The sequence below is a fragment of the Symphalangus syndactylus genome, chromosome 18 (assembly GCF_028878055.3).
Source record: "Symphalangus syndactylus isolate Jambi chromosome 18, NHGRI_mSymSyn1-v2.1_pri, whole genome shotgun sequence".
Classification (NCBI taxonomy): domain Eukaryota; kingdom Metazoa; phylum Chordata; class Mammalia; order Primates; family Hylobatidae; genus Symphalangus; species Symphalangus syndactylus.
Genome location: NC_072440.2, coordinates 71,625,200 through 71,642,939, shown reverse-complemented (window position 1 = coordinate 71,642,939; position 17,740 = coordinate 71,625,200). Strand labels below are relative to the sequence as shown.

The window sequence follows — 17,740 nt, the reverse complement described above, 5'->3', positions numbered from 1 at the left end:
AAAAAAAAAATTAATAAAAGAAAAATATTTTAAAAATAAACAGTGTAAACTAAATGTACAGTATTTATAAGGTCTACAGTAGTATACAACAATGCACTGGGCCTTCACATCCACTCACCACTCACTCACTAACTCACTCAAAGCAACTTCCAGTCCTGTAAACTTCATTCATGGTAAGTGCCCTGTAGAGGTGTACCATTTTTTATCTTTTATGCCTTATTTTTACTGTACCTTTTCCATGTAGAGATATGTTTACATACACAAAAGACTTAGCATTGTGTTACAATTGCCTAGAACATTCAGTGCAGTAATGTGCTGTATAGGTTTGGAGCCTAGAAGCAATAGGCTACACCGCATGCCTAGGTATGTAGTAGGCTGTACTACCTAGGTTTGTGTAAGTGCACTCTATTGTGTTCACACAATGACAAAATCACCTAAGGATGCATTTTTCAGAAGGTATCCCTGTCTTTAAGCCATACTTGACTGTATTTATCTGGCTTCATCCCCTACTGCAATGTAGGAATTACCCTTCCATTCTTCACAAGTAAGCCAGTGGAATCTACATGAGTATAATGTCCCCATAATTAGCTCTTGTATCACCATGTGGCATCTTACCGTTGACCTTCTCTCCTGCTCCAGAAGTCTGTGACATACTCTAGCAAAATGCCATTAGTACTGGAGAAACTTACCAACATTCAGCCCAAGGCTGCTGATGCCCAACTAAAGGAAATGGAAGGGGAAGCAGGCAGTCTTACATGGCCGCAGGTAAGAGAGGGATAGAGAGGGGAAACCTCCACCTATAAAACCATCAAATCTTGTGAGAACTCTTTGACTATCACGAGCATAGCATGGGAGAAACCACCCCCATGATCCAGTCACCTCCCAGCAGGTCCTTTTCTGACAGGTGGAGATTATAATTTGGATTACCATTTGAGATGAGATTTAGGTGGGGACACAGCCAAACCATCTCAAAGGACTTGAGGTAATGTTGCTGGTTTGAAGAAGGGGCTATGTGAGAAGGAATGTGAGCAGCCTCTAGGAATAGAGTGGTCCCTGGCAGCAAAGAAATGGGGACCCCAGTTCCACAACCATAAGGAAGTGAATTCTTTCAACAACTTGAATGAGCTCTGGAGAGGATTTTTCTCCAGAGCCTCCAGATAAAGTGCAGCCCAGGCGAGGGGCGGTGGCTCACACCTGTAATCCCAGTACTTTGGGAGGCCGAGGCACGTGGATCACAAGGTCAGGAGTTCAAGACCAGCTGGCCAAGATGGTGAAACCCTGTCTCTACTTAAAATACAAAAATTAGCTGGGCATGGTGGCAGGCGCCTGTAATCCCAGCTACTTGGGAGGCTGAGTCAGAGAATTGCCTGAACCCAGGAGGTGGAGGTTGCAGTAAACCCAGATCGTGCCACTGCACTGCACTCCAGTTTGGGCAACAGAGCGAGACCGTGTCTGAAAAAAAAAAAAAAAAAAGCAACAACGAAAAGCTCAGCCCAGCTGATACTGTGATTTTAGCCTTGTGATATCCTTAGTAAAGAATCTAATTTTTGACCTAAAGAACTATGAGTTAATAAATACGTGTTGCTTTAAGCTGCTAAATTTTTGGTAATTTGTTATAGAAGCAATAGAAAATGAATACACTTGGTAGTGTGCCTTAATATCACAGTATTAATAACAATGTAATAATAATGAAGCATTTATTGCAAGCTTACTATATACCGAGTCCATTATAGGCATTCTGTCAATGAATCCTCATCTCACCTCTATGACCTAGGTTACAAATTGCTCAAAGTAACCTATAAAGTAATGAAACCAGGATTTGAACTTTGCTGAAATCTTCTATTAAAATAAAAAATGATCCCATTCCCCGTATGTTTATGCACTGGTTCATCAACACTCTCCTGGCATGCAATTCCTTTGCAGATTTTCCAAATACAGATGCCACACTACACACATCATTATCACGGTCTCCCCTTTACTAAGCAGCACCGTAAGTCTTGAGGCCTGTGCTCTGGTACTCCCAACATCCTGATGTTCCCACTCAAAACTTCTCTAGCCACCCAAACCTTGGGTCCATCTATCTCCTCTCCATTTCCTTAGCACCAGTTATTAGTATCATTGATTTGGCATTTAGTGCCATGTAACATTATAACAATCCCTCTATATTGTATTTAGTGTATTTCTGTTCTTAGTAGAATATAAATGCTTTCTGTTTTGGTCACTGTTGGGTTCCAAGCACCTAAAATAGTTTCTAACTCACTGGAGATGAAATACTCTTGTTGAATGAATGAACACATGAACTTCGACATTTTCACCACTCTCATTCAAATTATATTTATCTGATTCATTTCAAATCAAGTTCTTCTAGACTTCTGCATGACCGTCTGATTTTTACTGTATCTGCACTTGGTGGGGACCATGCAGAAGATGAAATGTGGGAACTTTTCCTTTAATCCATATTTGTTAGTGCCATAGCCATGGATGAAAAATACTATTTATTCCTTAACTGCTTTGTTCCTGGTCTTTTTGAAGTACTTTACATATATACATTTTCTCATTTAACCTTCACATTACCATATGAGGTAGGTTTAATAGCTCCCATTTAAACAATGAAGAAATTGAAGATCAGAGAGGCCAACCCAGAGCTACATGGCTTACAGAGGTCACGACTGGCATTCAGACATTTCTGAATCCAAAGCCCATATCTTTTAGCATGCCACTATAGCATGCCACTAGAATGAAAGCTCCATGAAAGCAGGATATTGATTTTGTTTTTCCCTGTATCTTTAGTGCCTAGCATATATTTGGAGATTAATGCACAGCTGTTGAATAAATGAATGAATCAAAGAACAAATGAATGAAACACGCCGTCTCTCTAGTTCTGCTTCAGAGGGAAAATTCTCATTTTTCATCCAAGTAACTTTTATTTAGATTCTTCTATACATGTTTTAGCTGAATTGCCACTTTCATCTTGGCCTTACAGAGGTATTAGTGTATCAGAATTGCAGGGTTTCTTAGAAGGTAGTTTATTCAGCTTCCCACCAATGCAGAAATCCTTTCTATGGCATCCTGGACAGATGGCCAGCCAGCCTCTACCTAAACACCTCCAGTCACGGAAGACAAAGGGGGAACAGGAGCCTGTTTTATTTTGGGGGAAGTTCTAATGATTAGAGACACATTCATCTGATTGAACTGGATTCTTCTGTATCAGTATTCTTCATGTTGCAAGAAACAGAAAGCGCATCTGGAGATGCCTTTAAACACAGTGAGAATTGCTCAAGTCAGTACTTGAGTGGTTCAAAGTTAAGGTGAATTTCAGGTACAATTTGAGCCAGAGGTTCATAGTGTCCTCAAGGCTCTGATTCCATTTCCTGGCAATCCTTTATGCCCTGACATCTTCCATGTGTTGGCACTCTCATTTGACTACTTTCTTTTTATAATAGGAAAACGTGTCAACAGCAGTTCCAGAGTCTTCTAGCCACATACCACCATTATCTTAAGAGATTAAGAGCTTTTATTCCAGATAATCAAACTGGAATAAGTGATGATGCTTACTCTAATTAGACAGGATTAAGACCTCATAATTCATGGGGCCAGAATGATAAAACACAGTGATTGACTTAGCCTAAGTCAAGGATTCCAAGGCCATTATGTTATGATGCAAAAGGGGAGTAAAGTGATGTGGAAGTGTTTGAGGGGAAGGGGGTGTAACAAACACTCTCGGCCAAGGGTCCCCAACCCCCAGGCCACAGACTGGTGTGGGCCTATGCCCTGTTAGGAACCAGACTGCACAGCAGGAGGTGAGTGGTGGGTGGGTGGGCATTACTGCCTGAGCTCTGCCTCCTGTCTGATCAGCAGTGCCACTAGATTCTCATAGGAGTGCAAACTCTATTGTGAACTGCACATGAGAGGTTGCATGTTCCTTATGAGACTCTAACTAATGCCTGATGATCTGAGGTAGAATGGTTTCATTCCGAAATCATCCCCGCTCCCAACCCCCACGCTATCCATGGAAATACTGTCTTCCACAAAACTGGTCCCTAGTGCCAAAAAGGTTGGGGACCACTGTTCTTGGCTACCCTGTAATCCTTCTGAATTCTGGCCTTCCAACAGCAATAAAATTTTATTCATGTGTCTACGCTCCTGCCATGCAGTCCATGTGACTCAGAGGCAGCTACCTTATCACTGGGTAGATTCCATGCTTAATTCCTGATTAGCCTCATCTAATCAGTGCATGGAACTCCTCTGGTGACCGTGATTGGTCTGAGGTTAGGCGACAGCTGAAGTTGAACCAATAAAACAAAGGGGAACGATTATATTCTGTGTCCAGGGAAGAGGTTTTCCTCTCTCCTTCACAGAGATAAATGGGAAAGTGTATAGTCTGGATTGCCACCAGAAGAGTTTTTTTTGTAACTAGAAGGGTGTCAGCCTTAGAATGAAGCTGTTGTTACTGACCACAGAATGGAAATGGAAAGGACTCAGTCAACAAAGGTATCACTGAGCTTCTAAGAGGTCCATGTTTGGATCCCTTCCCAACTAGAGCTCACTGATTCCAGCTATGTGAGATAATAATATTATATTGCCTAACCCTGTTTGTCGAATTATCTTTACCCTTGCAGGCAGAATTGTTGTTGGAGAAGCAACCAGGAGGCAAGCACAACCTCATAGGATTCTTCTTCCATCCATCCATTGGCTCAATTTCTACCCCACAAAATTTTAAGGACAGGTGCCTGCCCACATGGTACAATACTTCAGGACAGCTGATGATCTGAGGTGGATCAGGCTATTATTCCTAGCCCTTTGGTAATTCTCCATATGACATGGCATCTGGACTCTTCATCATGGACATTCTATTCTGCAAATATGACAAGGCTTGCACAATTGAACATCATATTCCAAAAATGGCTTGGCCTCCTCTGGGTGCAATGAGAATAATATGTTACATAATATATGATCTAACTTGGTAGAATGCAAAGAAAACTGGAGTAAATGTAAAGGATTCAAGTCCACGATCCACCTACTTCAAGCAAAGCTTCTAACCACACTGAAACTCGGCTTTCTTCTTGATAAAATGGGAATAATCCTGTTTACTTCAAAACATTGGCATGCAAATCAGATGAAATAATGGAAGCAAAATTCCTTGTAAATTGTAAAACTATATGAATGTGAGAAATGATAATTAATGTATCTTAAGACGGGTCAGTTTCCTTAAGCAGTTGAATCACATAGTTTAATTACAACCTGCCTTGTTTCAGAAAGAATTTCAGGCTTTTACAAGAGAACATAAAAAAGACAAGATGGCATAAATTAGAAACAATTTTTTTTTATAAAAAGGAAAAAAAATCAGTAAAGCCAGGAAACAGACATTGAAAGTCTGGCCCAGGGTAGGCACTCAGTCAACGTTTTTCAATGAATATTTGAGTTGATCACAAATTCTCCTCTGGGGTTTCTTGAAGCCAATGTGATTACAGAAATTGTGTCTGTTATGCAGTTCTCAATTCCCATGAAAAAAAAAATAAAATAAATGTAACCTCTCTGGGGTAGCTTTTTTGGATTTCCTAGCTGAGGAGACACATTATCATCACATTTACATTAATATTTCAAAATTCACATCTACATAAATCACATTTGCAGGACCTTAAACCTCTGAGACGGGACTCTACAGGCCCAGGCCACGTAGCCACCCCCAGCCCTGAGACCCTACGTGTCTGGTGGTTCAGAGGGGAGAATTTATCTTCCTACCCAGATGAAGGTCCACCTTCTGGGTCCCCTTTTTCCACTTCGGGATCTGCCTCTTCTCGTCAGATTGGCAGTTTTGTTGTCCCCTACTTTCAAGGAAACCCAATCCCAGCCAGAGAGATGTGACTTTACCCTCTGGTGTCAACGAACAACTATATCTGCATGCAAAATTATTTTAACCTTAGTACAGCTCCCCAGAGCAGAGTTATTCAGGCTTAAATAATGTCTTCCTGTGTTCAGGTTGAACTTTGCTTTTCTAAGCTGCCTCGCATGCTTCTTTCAGTCTGAGGGGAAGATCACATCAGCTCTTCCAACAAAACAGGCTTGTTGAAGGAAAGCATGAATGGTGCAATTCGGAGAAACTCTCTGAGTGGCCTTCATATCATCAAATGCTTAGATCTGTCACAATAAATGTGGTAATCACTGAATTTTTTTTTAGGTTCACTTAATTTTCAAGAAAATGCTATAAATAAATGTATATGTAAGAAACAGGGTTAGAGTAGATAGCAACCCTTCTAGATTGACGGAACCAGTGAGCAGCAGTCTGAAGGTGTGGATTCAGACTTGTTTCATTGTAAATTCTATCACTTAACCTGGCATTATGGCAGCTATGTCAGACCTAAGTAACTAAAGGAATAGAAGAATTAATTCAGCAAACATTCATCAAACTCATTCCTTGGGCTAAGCCTTGTATTTGGCCCTTCTGCACTATTACTTATCTTTCATTAATGTACTCATTAATTCTTCCGGTAATATCTTTGTTCTCTATTTCAAGCAGAGTGGAACTTCTTACCTGGATTTCTCCTTTGAGGCTGTTTTCTGAGACTTGGTACCAAAATGACAGATGCCCCATGAATGTAGGCACATTAAAGAGAGGGAACACAGGACTTTCTTGCTCCCTTTATGTATTATTTCACATTTAATTAGCCTGGGTAATTTCTTCCAAAACCTCTCACATCTGCTGCCAGCCCTGGGAATTCCTGTGGCTCATTTTGTCTTGGGAGCTTCTGTCACCTGCACTTGGGGACCTCCGTCTTTGATTTCACTACCAGGTAAAGCAGTATGATCTGCCCCTGTTTCTCAGTGCTGACTGTAGCCTTTGTTGGAGTCTGGTACTGACATGCGCACAGACAGGGCTATAACTTTAGTTTGCCAGGGCCAGGGAGTGAGTCAGAGAGAGAAGACAGATCCCCAAAGACTGAAGAGTATGCATGAGGATGTGTTTGTTGAAGGTGTGCTGTGGAGAAAAAGTGTAAATCTGCTGGTTAGTGTAAATCTGCCAGTTAGCTGGAAATGAATACAAATCAGCATTCATTTGTATTCATTTATTCCACAAGCAAGAGGGCTTGAGAGGCTGCACAGTGGAGCACACTCCAGATGAGGGAAGAGAAAGCCTGGATTCTGGTTTTGACCTTGTTGCTCACTTGTAAGTGAATTTGGACCTATTATTTCCTGACCGAGCTTCAGAGTCCCTCCCTGTCAGGTGGGTTTATTAATAACTGCCTGTCTATGGAGTAGTCATCTTTTTATGTCCTATTCTTCAGCCCCAGCTCCACCAAAGTAACACAAAACATGTTACTTAAACCTCCAAGCCTCTACTTTCTCATCTGAACAATGGGAATAAGGATAGTACCTAATTCAGAGCACTATTGTGGAGACCGAATGAGGCAGAGTATGGGAGGAATTTATACGAAATACAGTAAGCCCTGAAACCATGTTAGCTACTGATACAGTTTGGATGTGTGTCCCCACCCACATTTCAAATCACATTGTAATCCCCAATATTAGTAGTGGGGCCTGGTGAAAAATGGTTGGATCATGGGGGCAGTTTCTCATGAATAATTTATCAACATTCCCCTTGGCAATTTCCTTGCAATAGTGAGGCCTCATGAGATCTGGACATTCTAAAGTATGTAGCACCTCCCCCTTCTCCCTTGCTCCCGCTCTGGCCAAGCAAAGTGCCTGCTCCCTGTTCGCCTTTGTCATAATTGTAAGTTTCCTGAGGCCTCCCCGGAAGCCAAGTAGATGCCAGCATCATGCTTTCTGTACAGCCTGCAGAACCATGAGCCAATTAAACATCTTTTCTTTATGAATTACCCTGGCTCACATATTTCTTTACAGCAATTGGAGAACAGACTAATACAGCTGCCTTCGTCAATATTATTCTCTCATAGGATTGTTGTAAATAACAAATGAAACTTTATGTATTCCCATTCAATACAACCCCTTGAAGTAATCATAATTATATATGAACAATAAAAACATGTTATGGATTTACAGGACCATTGATATTGAACACTTACCCTGCACCCAGCAATAAACTGATAACAGAAACATAGATCTTTAGGCTAACAGGATTTTACAGATGATCTGATTCTGTTCTCTTGTTTTATAGGCAAACACTGAGGCACAATGAGACAGAATTACTTGCTAATATCCAGAGCTGACTAGAGACAGATAGGAACTGGAAACCAGATCTCCTGGAGCCTTAATATGGTTTTTATTTCCATCTGTTGCATTTTACATATGAAGAAACCAAAGCTGGAGAAGCTGAATGAAAAGCCCTCTGCCGTGTAGGCAAGCAGTGGTACATCTAAGATTCATATTTATAATAGGTCACATTTATGGTGCAATTTATGTATGCCAAACATTATTCTCAGTGCCTTGTGTGTATCATATCGTTTAACCCTCCCAAAAACCTTATGAGTTACTATTGGGATCTCCAGTTTTCAGACCTAGGGATGGAGGCACAGGAAGTCCAGTGAATTGCCAAAAGATGCACAAGAGGTGCCAGGATTAGAACACAGACCATCTGGCATCAGAATCTGCACACTTCACCACTGTGTTTGGAGTCTTTAAACCGCATGCTATTGTCCTCTCCTGGCCCTGGCCTTGGGCACCAATGAGTTTGAGCTCCAGTCAGGGATAAGGCTTAAGGACAAGGAGCAAGGAGCAGCGTCAGTGGCAGTAAACAGGCTGGCCACTGGATGACGAAAGGGCACACTTGTGTGGAGGCTGAGAAGCCTAAGAGTTGCAAAGGGGCCAGCACTTATTTGGAGCCTGTTGCTTTTAAGTTTCAGAGTTGCTGGGTGCAGTGGCTCATGCCTGTAATCTCAGCACTTTGGGAGGCTGAGGCAGGCGGGTCACCTGAGGTCAGGAGTTCGAGACCAGTCTGGCCGACATGGTGAAACCCCGTCTCTACTAAAAATACAGAAAATTAGCCAGGTGTGGTGGCAGGCACCTGTCATCCCAGCTACTCAGGAGGCTGAAGCAGAGGAATCGCTTGAACCCAGGAGGCAGAGGTTGCAGTGAGCTAAGATCATGCCATTGCACTCCAAACTGAGCGACAAGATTGAAACTCCGTCTCAACGACAAAAAAAAGCTTCAGAGTTATTACAACCACTCTGATAAAACAAAACTCTCTTGGCTGAGGAGTGTTGGAAGGAGGGAAGACAAAACTGCCTCTGGGGGTTCACCGGGAAGAGGGAAGACCAGCATGGCCATTTATACCAGCCCCGGTATAAATTGTCATAGAGAGGTGCATTCTGGTGAAGACACTGCCCACCCCTCACTCAGCCATGCAGGCAGATGCACGCTGAGCATGAAAGTAGCAAGCAAAAAGTTGTAATCTAAAAAACCCAAGTTCATGTAAGAACTAACAAAATAAATAAGAACTGGAAATACAGATTCTGACTGTTTCTATTCACAACATAAATAGCCCAAATCTGCTTCTTACCAGTTCAAGTGACTGTAAGTTACTTCACCTCTTCATGCCTGTTTCCTCATAAATAAAATAAGAAAAATGCTAGTAGCTAACTCATTGGGTGGCTATTATGAACTGGATGTTTGTGTCTCCACCAAATTTCAACCTAACCCACAATGTGATGGTATTTGGAGATGAGGCCATTGGAAGGTAATTAGGATTAGATGAGGTCATGGGGGTTGGGCATTCATGATGAGACTGGTGTCCTTGTAAGAGGGCACCAGAGAAAGATCTCTCTCTCTCTCTCTCTCTCTCTCTCATATTTTATTATGGAAGCCCTAGCAGACTAAGACAACAGTTGTGAAAATTAAATGAGATAATCCATGCATCCATGCCTAGTGATTGCTATGGGCGTGTATGTTTGTGTATGCATTTCCTTTATTTATTTATTTATTTTGAAATGGAGTTTCGCTCTTACTGCCCAGGCTGAAGTGCCATGGAGCGATCTCGGCTCACCACAACCTCCTCCTCCCGGGTTCAAGCGATTCTCCTGCCTCAGCCTCCTGAGTAGCTAGGATAACAGGCATGCGCCACCATGCCCAGCTAATTTTGTATTTTTAGTAGAGATGGGGTTTCACCATGTTGGCCAGGATGGTATCGATTTCTTGACCTCGTGATCCACCCACCTCAGCCTCCCAAAGTGCTGGGATTACAGGCGTGAGCCACCATGCCCAGCCGTGTGTATTTCAATGTGTGATATATTTATATATCCACAGTGGAATGCACATCCATAGTCCAGAATGCTACTGTGGGCCTATCCTCTAGGTACAAGGGTGTGTGTGTGTATGTGTATGATGTGTGTGTGTGTGTGTGTGTGTGTGTGTGTGTGTTTTTTCCCTGGCTCAATTAACACTAACCAACTCCAGCCCACACAAAAACCTGTATTAACACCTGCAGTTAAAGTGTTGCTGTACCTGGAAAATGGGCTCACAGTAGCATTCTGGACTACAGACGTATGTTGCTGTGGGGATGAAGAATGCCTTGCCATTCACTTTACGTCCTGGAAAAACTGCTGAACCAGCACTGGCATCTCTGCAGCAGTAGATGGGCCCCATGGCCAATGCAGGCCTAGGTTTCAATGTCAACACTATATGAAGCAACAGCAAAAAAATGGGGCCCACCTGCTGACTGATTCTCCAGCTCTCTGTGAGGCATTTAGAGCAGACTGCCTCCTTCATGCTGATTAAGCATTCTCGGACAATTCAGGAGCAATGGAGAGGTCCCCAGTAAGAACTTCTGGGCTTCTTGGTAATTTGGTCATATGAAAAGCGTGAGAAATTAATTACACTGTTAAGAGAGATGTGACTTTATTTGTTCTGCAACTAGTTACATGAAATAATAGCAGGGACATTTAATGAGCATTTACCATGTTCCAGGCACCCAATATTAAGTAATTTACATAACTCATCTCCTTCATTCTTTGCAAGATGGAGAGGGTAGGTTGTCTTATCCACATATTACACACAAGGTGACTGAGCCTCAAGGACAGAACTCTTGTCCAAAGTCACAAAGGTCTGGTGTGGCAGATCCAGAATTCAGAATCAAGAGTTTTGATAGCAAAGGCCAGATCCTTTCCATGGTGAAATACTGCAGTGCTTGAAATAGGGAGGGAGAACTATTATAATAAATGTGCTATATTATAGGATGTGTATGTGTTTCATGAGTGTTCTGGGCAGGAAATGAACTAAATAATCAATGTGTCTTGCCTTTAAGAGAGAAAGTTTAATCAAAAAGGTGGCATTCAAATGGGAGGACTAGCCCTACCGTGCTTTTGGGTTCACCACGTGAACTTGGCCAAATCAATTTTTTTTTCTTTTAGTTTCAAGAGGAACCCCATCTGGAAAACTAGGCACAGCACAAGGGCCTTTTTCTGTAAACCAAGTCTTGTAACAGAGCCAGGCTTTGTCCCTGAGAAGGAAATTGCCACAAAACGAGAGGCAGGAAGAATCCTCTTCCAATGCAAGAGCCATTCTAGGGCTTGTGCCAGGAGGCAACACAATTAGCAATTCCTGACACCAGCGGCTGCCACTCCCTGGGCAACATCTGTGTTGGAATCAGCATCTGCTGGCTCACCTTTCCTAGCCAGGATGGAGGCTGTGCTCACCCTGCTGACCACACGCTCCATGCCAAGTGCAATTGGCAGAGCCCTGCTATTCCCCTGAGGGTTGACTGGCATGGCCATCTTGAGGAAGGGACAGTTTGAAGGCCCCCACAGGTCATCCCACAATCAATGCTGATACTGCCAACAAAGCACCTTGCCTGTAAATATGGACCATGGCCCAGAGGACAAGGGAAACACAATAAATACGACTGAAATGGATGCTGAACATATTAGAATGTCTGCTGCAAGGTGCCTGCAGAATTTGTTTGTTCAATAGAACTAATAATATTAGCTACCACCAATTTAGCAGTGACTTCCTGCCAGTCCCTTAGGTAAGGGCTTTATGTTCATTATCTCAATTGATCCTGACAACACAGAGAGCAAGGTGCAATCACACACTTCATTTTACAAACAGAGAAACTGAGGCTCAAGGAGACTAAGGAACTGACCAACATCATACTCCACTTGTGAGTAGCAGAGCCCAGGGAGAATTCAAATTAGTACCACCCCTTAAAATGCTCACCCCATACTGCCTTTCTCCCACTTCCAGCCTTGCTAAAATGAATCCTGAAGGACATATCCCAAGGAGGACATCCTTTTTAAAAGGAACACACAACTACATACCCACCTCTTTCATGCATTTTGTGACTCTCTATGTTCATACTCATGACAAGAAACATCACAGTTTCTTGGGGATGATGAATCTAATTTGTAATTTTGATTGAAGAAGTGAAGTAAATGTTTGAATTTTAAACAAGAATCTGTATGTTCTTTTTCTCTCTGGTCCCAAATTTCATCTCTAAAGCCAAAGGGCTGGACGACAGAATATCTAAGGTCTCTTCTACTTCCAAAATGCTGTGGTATCTCAGAAAACCTGCATCTCAGGTGTGCAGAGGGCAAAGTGAGTACAACCGTTCCCAATGCATAGAGATCCTACACCAGCGTTGCCTCCATTCCCCCCTTTCTTTCTCCCTCAACATGGCTTTTTTCTTATTTTCCGTCTGTCCAAATTCCAGCTGGGACTTCTCAGATGGCACAGTCCCAACTCAGGTATCAGCTGGTGCCTGAGGCCTTCCAGGAGTCACTGAGCTAGAGATAGCCTCCTTTTCCTTAAAACCATGTGGGGTCTACCAGCAAATGAATGCCCTGGCTATGCTGTCTTGTAGCGCAACATGGTTGAGAATTCCCTGTTGGCTTCCCTTGGACTGGCCAGCAGGTGGGAGCAAAGCAGGCACTTAGTGGGTGGCTGTGGCTGGGATGGACCAAAGAGGGGCATGGCAGTGAAGAAGCTGCACGTGGGACTTGTGGAGTGGAGAGAGGGGAGACACGTTCTACAGTTGTTATGAGTGTAAGATTTGGGGAGAGAGATGCAAATCTACGTATTAGGAGTTCTTGGCGTTGACTATATTTCTACCCTCTGACATTTTTAAGTATGACACACAGGGAAGATTTGATTGTCGTTAATTCCCTCCTGACAATGAGCAGGGACTGGGCCACGTGGAGCATTGGGATTTATATAGTTTAGAGCAACGTTTGCTGACACTGCTTGTGACTACTTATGGCAATCTCCCCCCAGACTCTAGATCCATCTGCCTCCCACTCCTTGTTTGAGATTCGTCCCATCACAGTACCTATAGTTCTCTTCGTGTCAGCTTGCTTTTGTTCTTTTTTCTGCATGGAATTCCCTTTCTTTCTACCCTCTGGAACCATCTTTCTAGACTAATCTCAAACATCATTTTTTTGAAGCCTCCCCAGACATAACAGCCAAGTAGAATTGCCACTCACTCTCATGCTTGCACTCTATCCTGGAGAGTGTGTACCATAACCAGATACCATAGACTTTTAACTCCATTGATTTTTTTCACTGATCTGTTTCGTCTGCCACACACTGAGCTCCTAGAGGGCTGAAACCATATCGGAATCCTTTATAATCTCCAGCATTCAGTAAATGTTTGTTGAATTAGTGAAGGTAAGAATCTTTAAGGTGCCTAGAGCAGAGTTTTGTACATGAAAAATAAAAAGTAAATTCTGGCCGGGTGCAGTGGTTCATGCCTGTAATCCTAACACTTCGGGAGGCCGAGGCAGGCAGATCATCTGAGGTCAGGAGTTCAAGACCAGTCTGGTCAACATGGTGAAACCCTGTCTCTACTAAAAATTCAAAAATTAGCTGGTTGTGGTGGTGCGTGCCAGTAATCCCAGCTACTTGGTAGGCTAAGGCAGGAGAATCGCTTGAACCCAGGAGGCAGAGGTTGTAGTGAGCTGAGATCACACCACTGCACTTCAGCCTGTGTGACAGAGCGAGACTTTGTCTCAAAAAAAAAAAAAAAAAAATCTCACATTTATTTAGTGTTTACCATGTACCAAAGAGTATGTTAATGCCTTTTTCAAATGATCAGATTTAATCCATTCAACAACTCAATGAATAACCTTGTGAGGTAGGTACCATTATTATCATTATTTTACTTAGAGGAAAAATGAGACTTAAGAAGGGATTAAGTAATTAGCTCAAGTTCCATATTTAGTAAGTGACTGAGCCAGGGATCAAAACTACACTGAGCTCACATATTCAACCTCAGTATTACACTGTATCAGAAAGAAAGTGAAGGAAGGAAGAAATTACGTATCACATGAGAATGGAAGCCAAATATTACCTAGATACAATAATGAAGTGACATGTTTAAATCTAAGTAAACACACTTCACCTTATACATCTCGATGATTATTGATTATACATCCTATTCTTGTTATACTTAGTTGATGACTATCCCTTTCTCAGATAGCCACTTGGCGAAGCTTTGGGAATATTAAACTAATAAATCCATGATTCACAACATTCCCGCTCTCTCTCCTTAAGACTGCTGCAGATCTAAGAGCATATCCGCTTGAATTTATTCAGGAACAGTAACCAACTCAGAGACGTCTTTTTGCACTGAGAGGCTGCCCTTCATGGAAACAGTAGAACGTCACTGAGATCCAAGCCCAAGAGATATGGTAGGCTCTCAGGCTGGAAGGAAAACTCCATTCTCTTAGTTAAGGAAAGGAACATTAATGTTATGGGAAGAGAATGGCCTCTGAGGCCACAGAGCCTTCAGTTCCCTTCTCCTGCTGGACACTTAGAACACGTGAGACTTTGAGACTGCAAAAGTCACTTTACTTTTCTGAGCTTTTATTTTTTTCATTAAAAGAGAAATGAGAATAGCACCTACTTCACAGTGCAATTTGTCATGCAGTTGAAGTAATGCAGGTAAACAACATACCACAGGGCCTGGCACATTGTCAACATGAGATACTATTCTGACAAGTATGGTTTTAAAACCATGAACCTGATTTCAAGGGTACATATGTGTGTATGCTCATCAAGCCCTCCAAGGGGAGTCCAGAAAAGGTCTGAGGCCAGACTGTCCCATGTAAGATCTGCACAGGGTTCCCCTTTGAAGGGAGATATTCATTCCAGCCCATTAATTTGGCTTAGTTTGTGAAATCAACGAACATCATACTTTAGACACACCTCATACAACGCTGTACCCGCCAAGGTACTTTGTGTGCAGTAGCACTGCAACAAATACTTGGCTGATTAATTCATAATTTGAGGACTTGGATGGAACTCGGGGTGGTGGAGGAGTGAATACTGTAGCCTGGCTCCCTCCACATCTGCTGGCAACCTCATTTAAGTATTCTTTCTTTTGCGCTGAAGACATTGGAAAACTGAAAACAGTATTTTCTAGGTTCCTCTGCAGCTAAAGTTTTGGATGTGATCTTGATTTTATAATCAGACACACTTAGTAATATTTGAATCAGGCCTAAGTTACGCAGGGAAGGTTGATTTTTTTTTCTTTTTTTTTTTTTTTGAGATGGAGTCTTGCTCTGTCACCTAGGTTGGAGTGCAATGGTGCGATCTTGGCTCATTGCAACCTCTGCCCCCCGGGTTCAAGAGACTCTCCTGCCTCAGCCTCCCGAGTAGTTGGGACTACAGGTATGTGCCACCACGCCCGGCTAGTTTTTTTTATTTTTAGTAGAAATGAAGTTTCACTGTGTTAGCCACGATGGTCTCAATCTCCTGACCTTGTGATCTGCCCGCCTCGGCCTCCCAAAGTGGCAGAGAAGGTTTTAACCTAAGAGATATTCTGTTGCTGGTATTGACCATGCAGCCTCAACGTGACCCTGGAAACAAGAGTCTCTGTAGTCCTTTCCTGACCACCAGCATTCTTCTTATGGTAGAAGGTCCTTCCTCTGGTAGCCAATTCCACAGTGCTATTCTAGAAATCATTCTTGGAGGTTAATTCTGCAGCCTGCTCCTCAGGCTCCACCAATAATTCCCCGTGTTAATTCTCAAAAATTGTTAAAGGAATAGTCCTATTATCTATAACTAAACCTTAATGGGTACAATATTTAGTACCAGAAATGGTTATAGGCATTAGACTCTCTAGGATAAAAATCTGGTATAGGTTACGTAATCTGGCTGAGTCGAAGGCAGTGAATCCCTGGTTACTATTAGAGAATAGAAAGCTAGTAGCCTAGAGTACCCATTGGTAAACCAGTACTTAAATGAGTCCTATAGTCATCTGGAATGAAGAGTCTATTGAAGGCATAACTTGGCAAATGAAGTTGCCTTAATTATGCCAACACTCAATACTTGGCACCTGTCAAAGGTATAGTGAACTCAGATAGTGAAAGGACCGGTAGTGCCCCCACCCTGACTCTGCCCACCTTTATCTCTCAACAGGACTGAAGATCCACATATTCTCCCATTACTAGCATTTGACATTCACCTGAAATTGGCAAAGGCACCATGACTATGCCACATTATTATTCCAAATGGAATTATTACAGTTTTGGATAAGTGATAAGGTATGTCTTTATACATGCAAGGCAGTAAAATTATTCCCTGAAATAACAAGAATTTTGTTTAGGAAAAATAAGACTGGCTTTATGGTCTTTATGGATAAGCCATACAAACACATTTCAGGCTTTCCCACAAATTGTCCCCTTCCCCCAAATTTTGAGAATCACCAATCTATCAGAGAAAAAAAGAACAGACTACCAGAGATCTCCTCTTTTGCTCTTAATCATCTTCAGACATCAGAGGATGTCTGCTGTCTCTGTTTCAGCCCTTCCCAGGCTGCTCAACGAGCCCCCACAACTGGGAGATTTGGATGGGCCCCACCTCTTCACTGGCTGCAAAGCAAAACAGGATGCTGGCTGTGTGGATGAGGAGCCCCCAGAAGCCCTTCCTCACGATCTGGGATTGTGTTTACTAAAATATGTGTGGAAGTTTCCTGTTCCCTGTGCCAGATAATATTGTCTACACAAGAACAAACTGAATCTATGCCACGCAGTAATTGCCAGGTGCCCCCAAAGTCGATGTGTTTGACTATGCAGTAAAGTTTCTCCAAGGATCAACTCTCAGTATATTTGGCAAATTTAGTTTTGAATTCTTACTTACAAGTTTTTTCCCCTACATTACTCATTAAAAGAAAATAAAAGTGCTGTTACCATTTTTCCTTTGATAAGACTCAGACAGCCACAGCTCGGTTTTCCCTTGGGTCCTCGACAAAGCAGTTGTATCTCTCCACCTCACAGCCACAGACCACTTGGAGATCAAGGCTTCTGCAGGCCCCCCTGTCTTGAATGGAGGAGAAGAGAAGGTGTAAGACTGAGTATGTAAATCCTGCCTGGTAGACAGCCTGTGTTGTTTGTTCTTGGTAAGAGGAGGCTCAATTAAGAGTTAACCTCTAACCCCAGAGCCTCAAAGGCTTAGAAGGAGACTCTGCAAGGTGTTCATGGAGAGATTATTGAAGGTTATAGAAGGAAGCTAAAATGAATCTTAGTGAAAAGCATAGGACTGTGGTGTTTTTTTTTTTTTTTTTTATTTCAAAGGATGAAATGGTGGCCCTGCGTCGAAAGGGAGGGAAGGTATGTTACTGGCAAAATCAACCCTAATGATGGCCAGTTTCTAGAAAGTTTGGGGGCTTAGGGTTCCTCAACCGGGCCAAGCAAGCTGTTATACTCTCCGGGATATTTGACTCTAGACACAGATAACATCAGCCACGATGATCTGCAATACTGAGCCGGTGGTATCTAAGCCAGGCAGAATAGAATAGTGATGAACCCCAATGGACCCATGAGCAGCACCTGGG

The 17,740-nt window shown here is 42.5% G+C and overlaps 1 long non-coding RNA gene across 2 annotated transcripts in view; it reads right to left on the bottom strand.

The window, feature by feature from the left end:
- The window catches only part of LOC134733594 (uncharacterized), a 154,479-nt gene extending 137,251 nt beyond the window's left edge, over positions 1-17,228 (bottom strand). For both annotated transcript variants that reach the window (XR_010117223.1, XR_010117224.1), the window contains exon 1: positions 17,097-17,228. This is a non-coding gene — a long non-coding RNA (uncharacterized lncRNA). The remainder of the gene's footprint in view (positions 1-17,096) is intronic.
- Between the last annotated feature and the right edge of the window lie 512 nt (positions 17,229-17,740).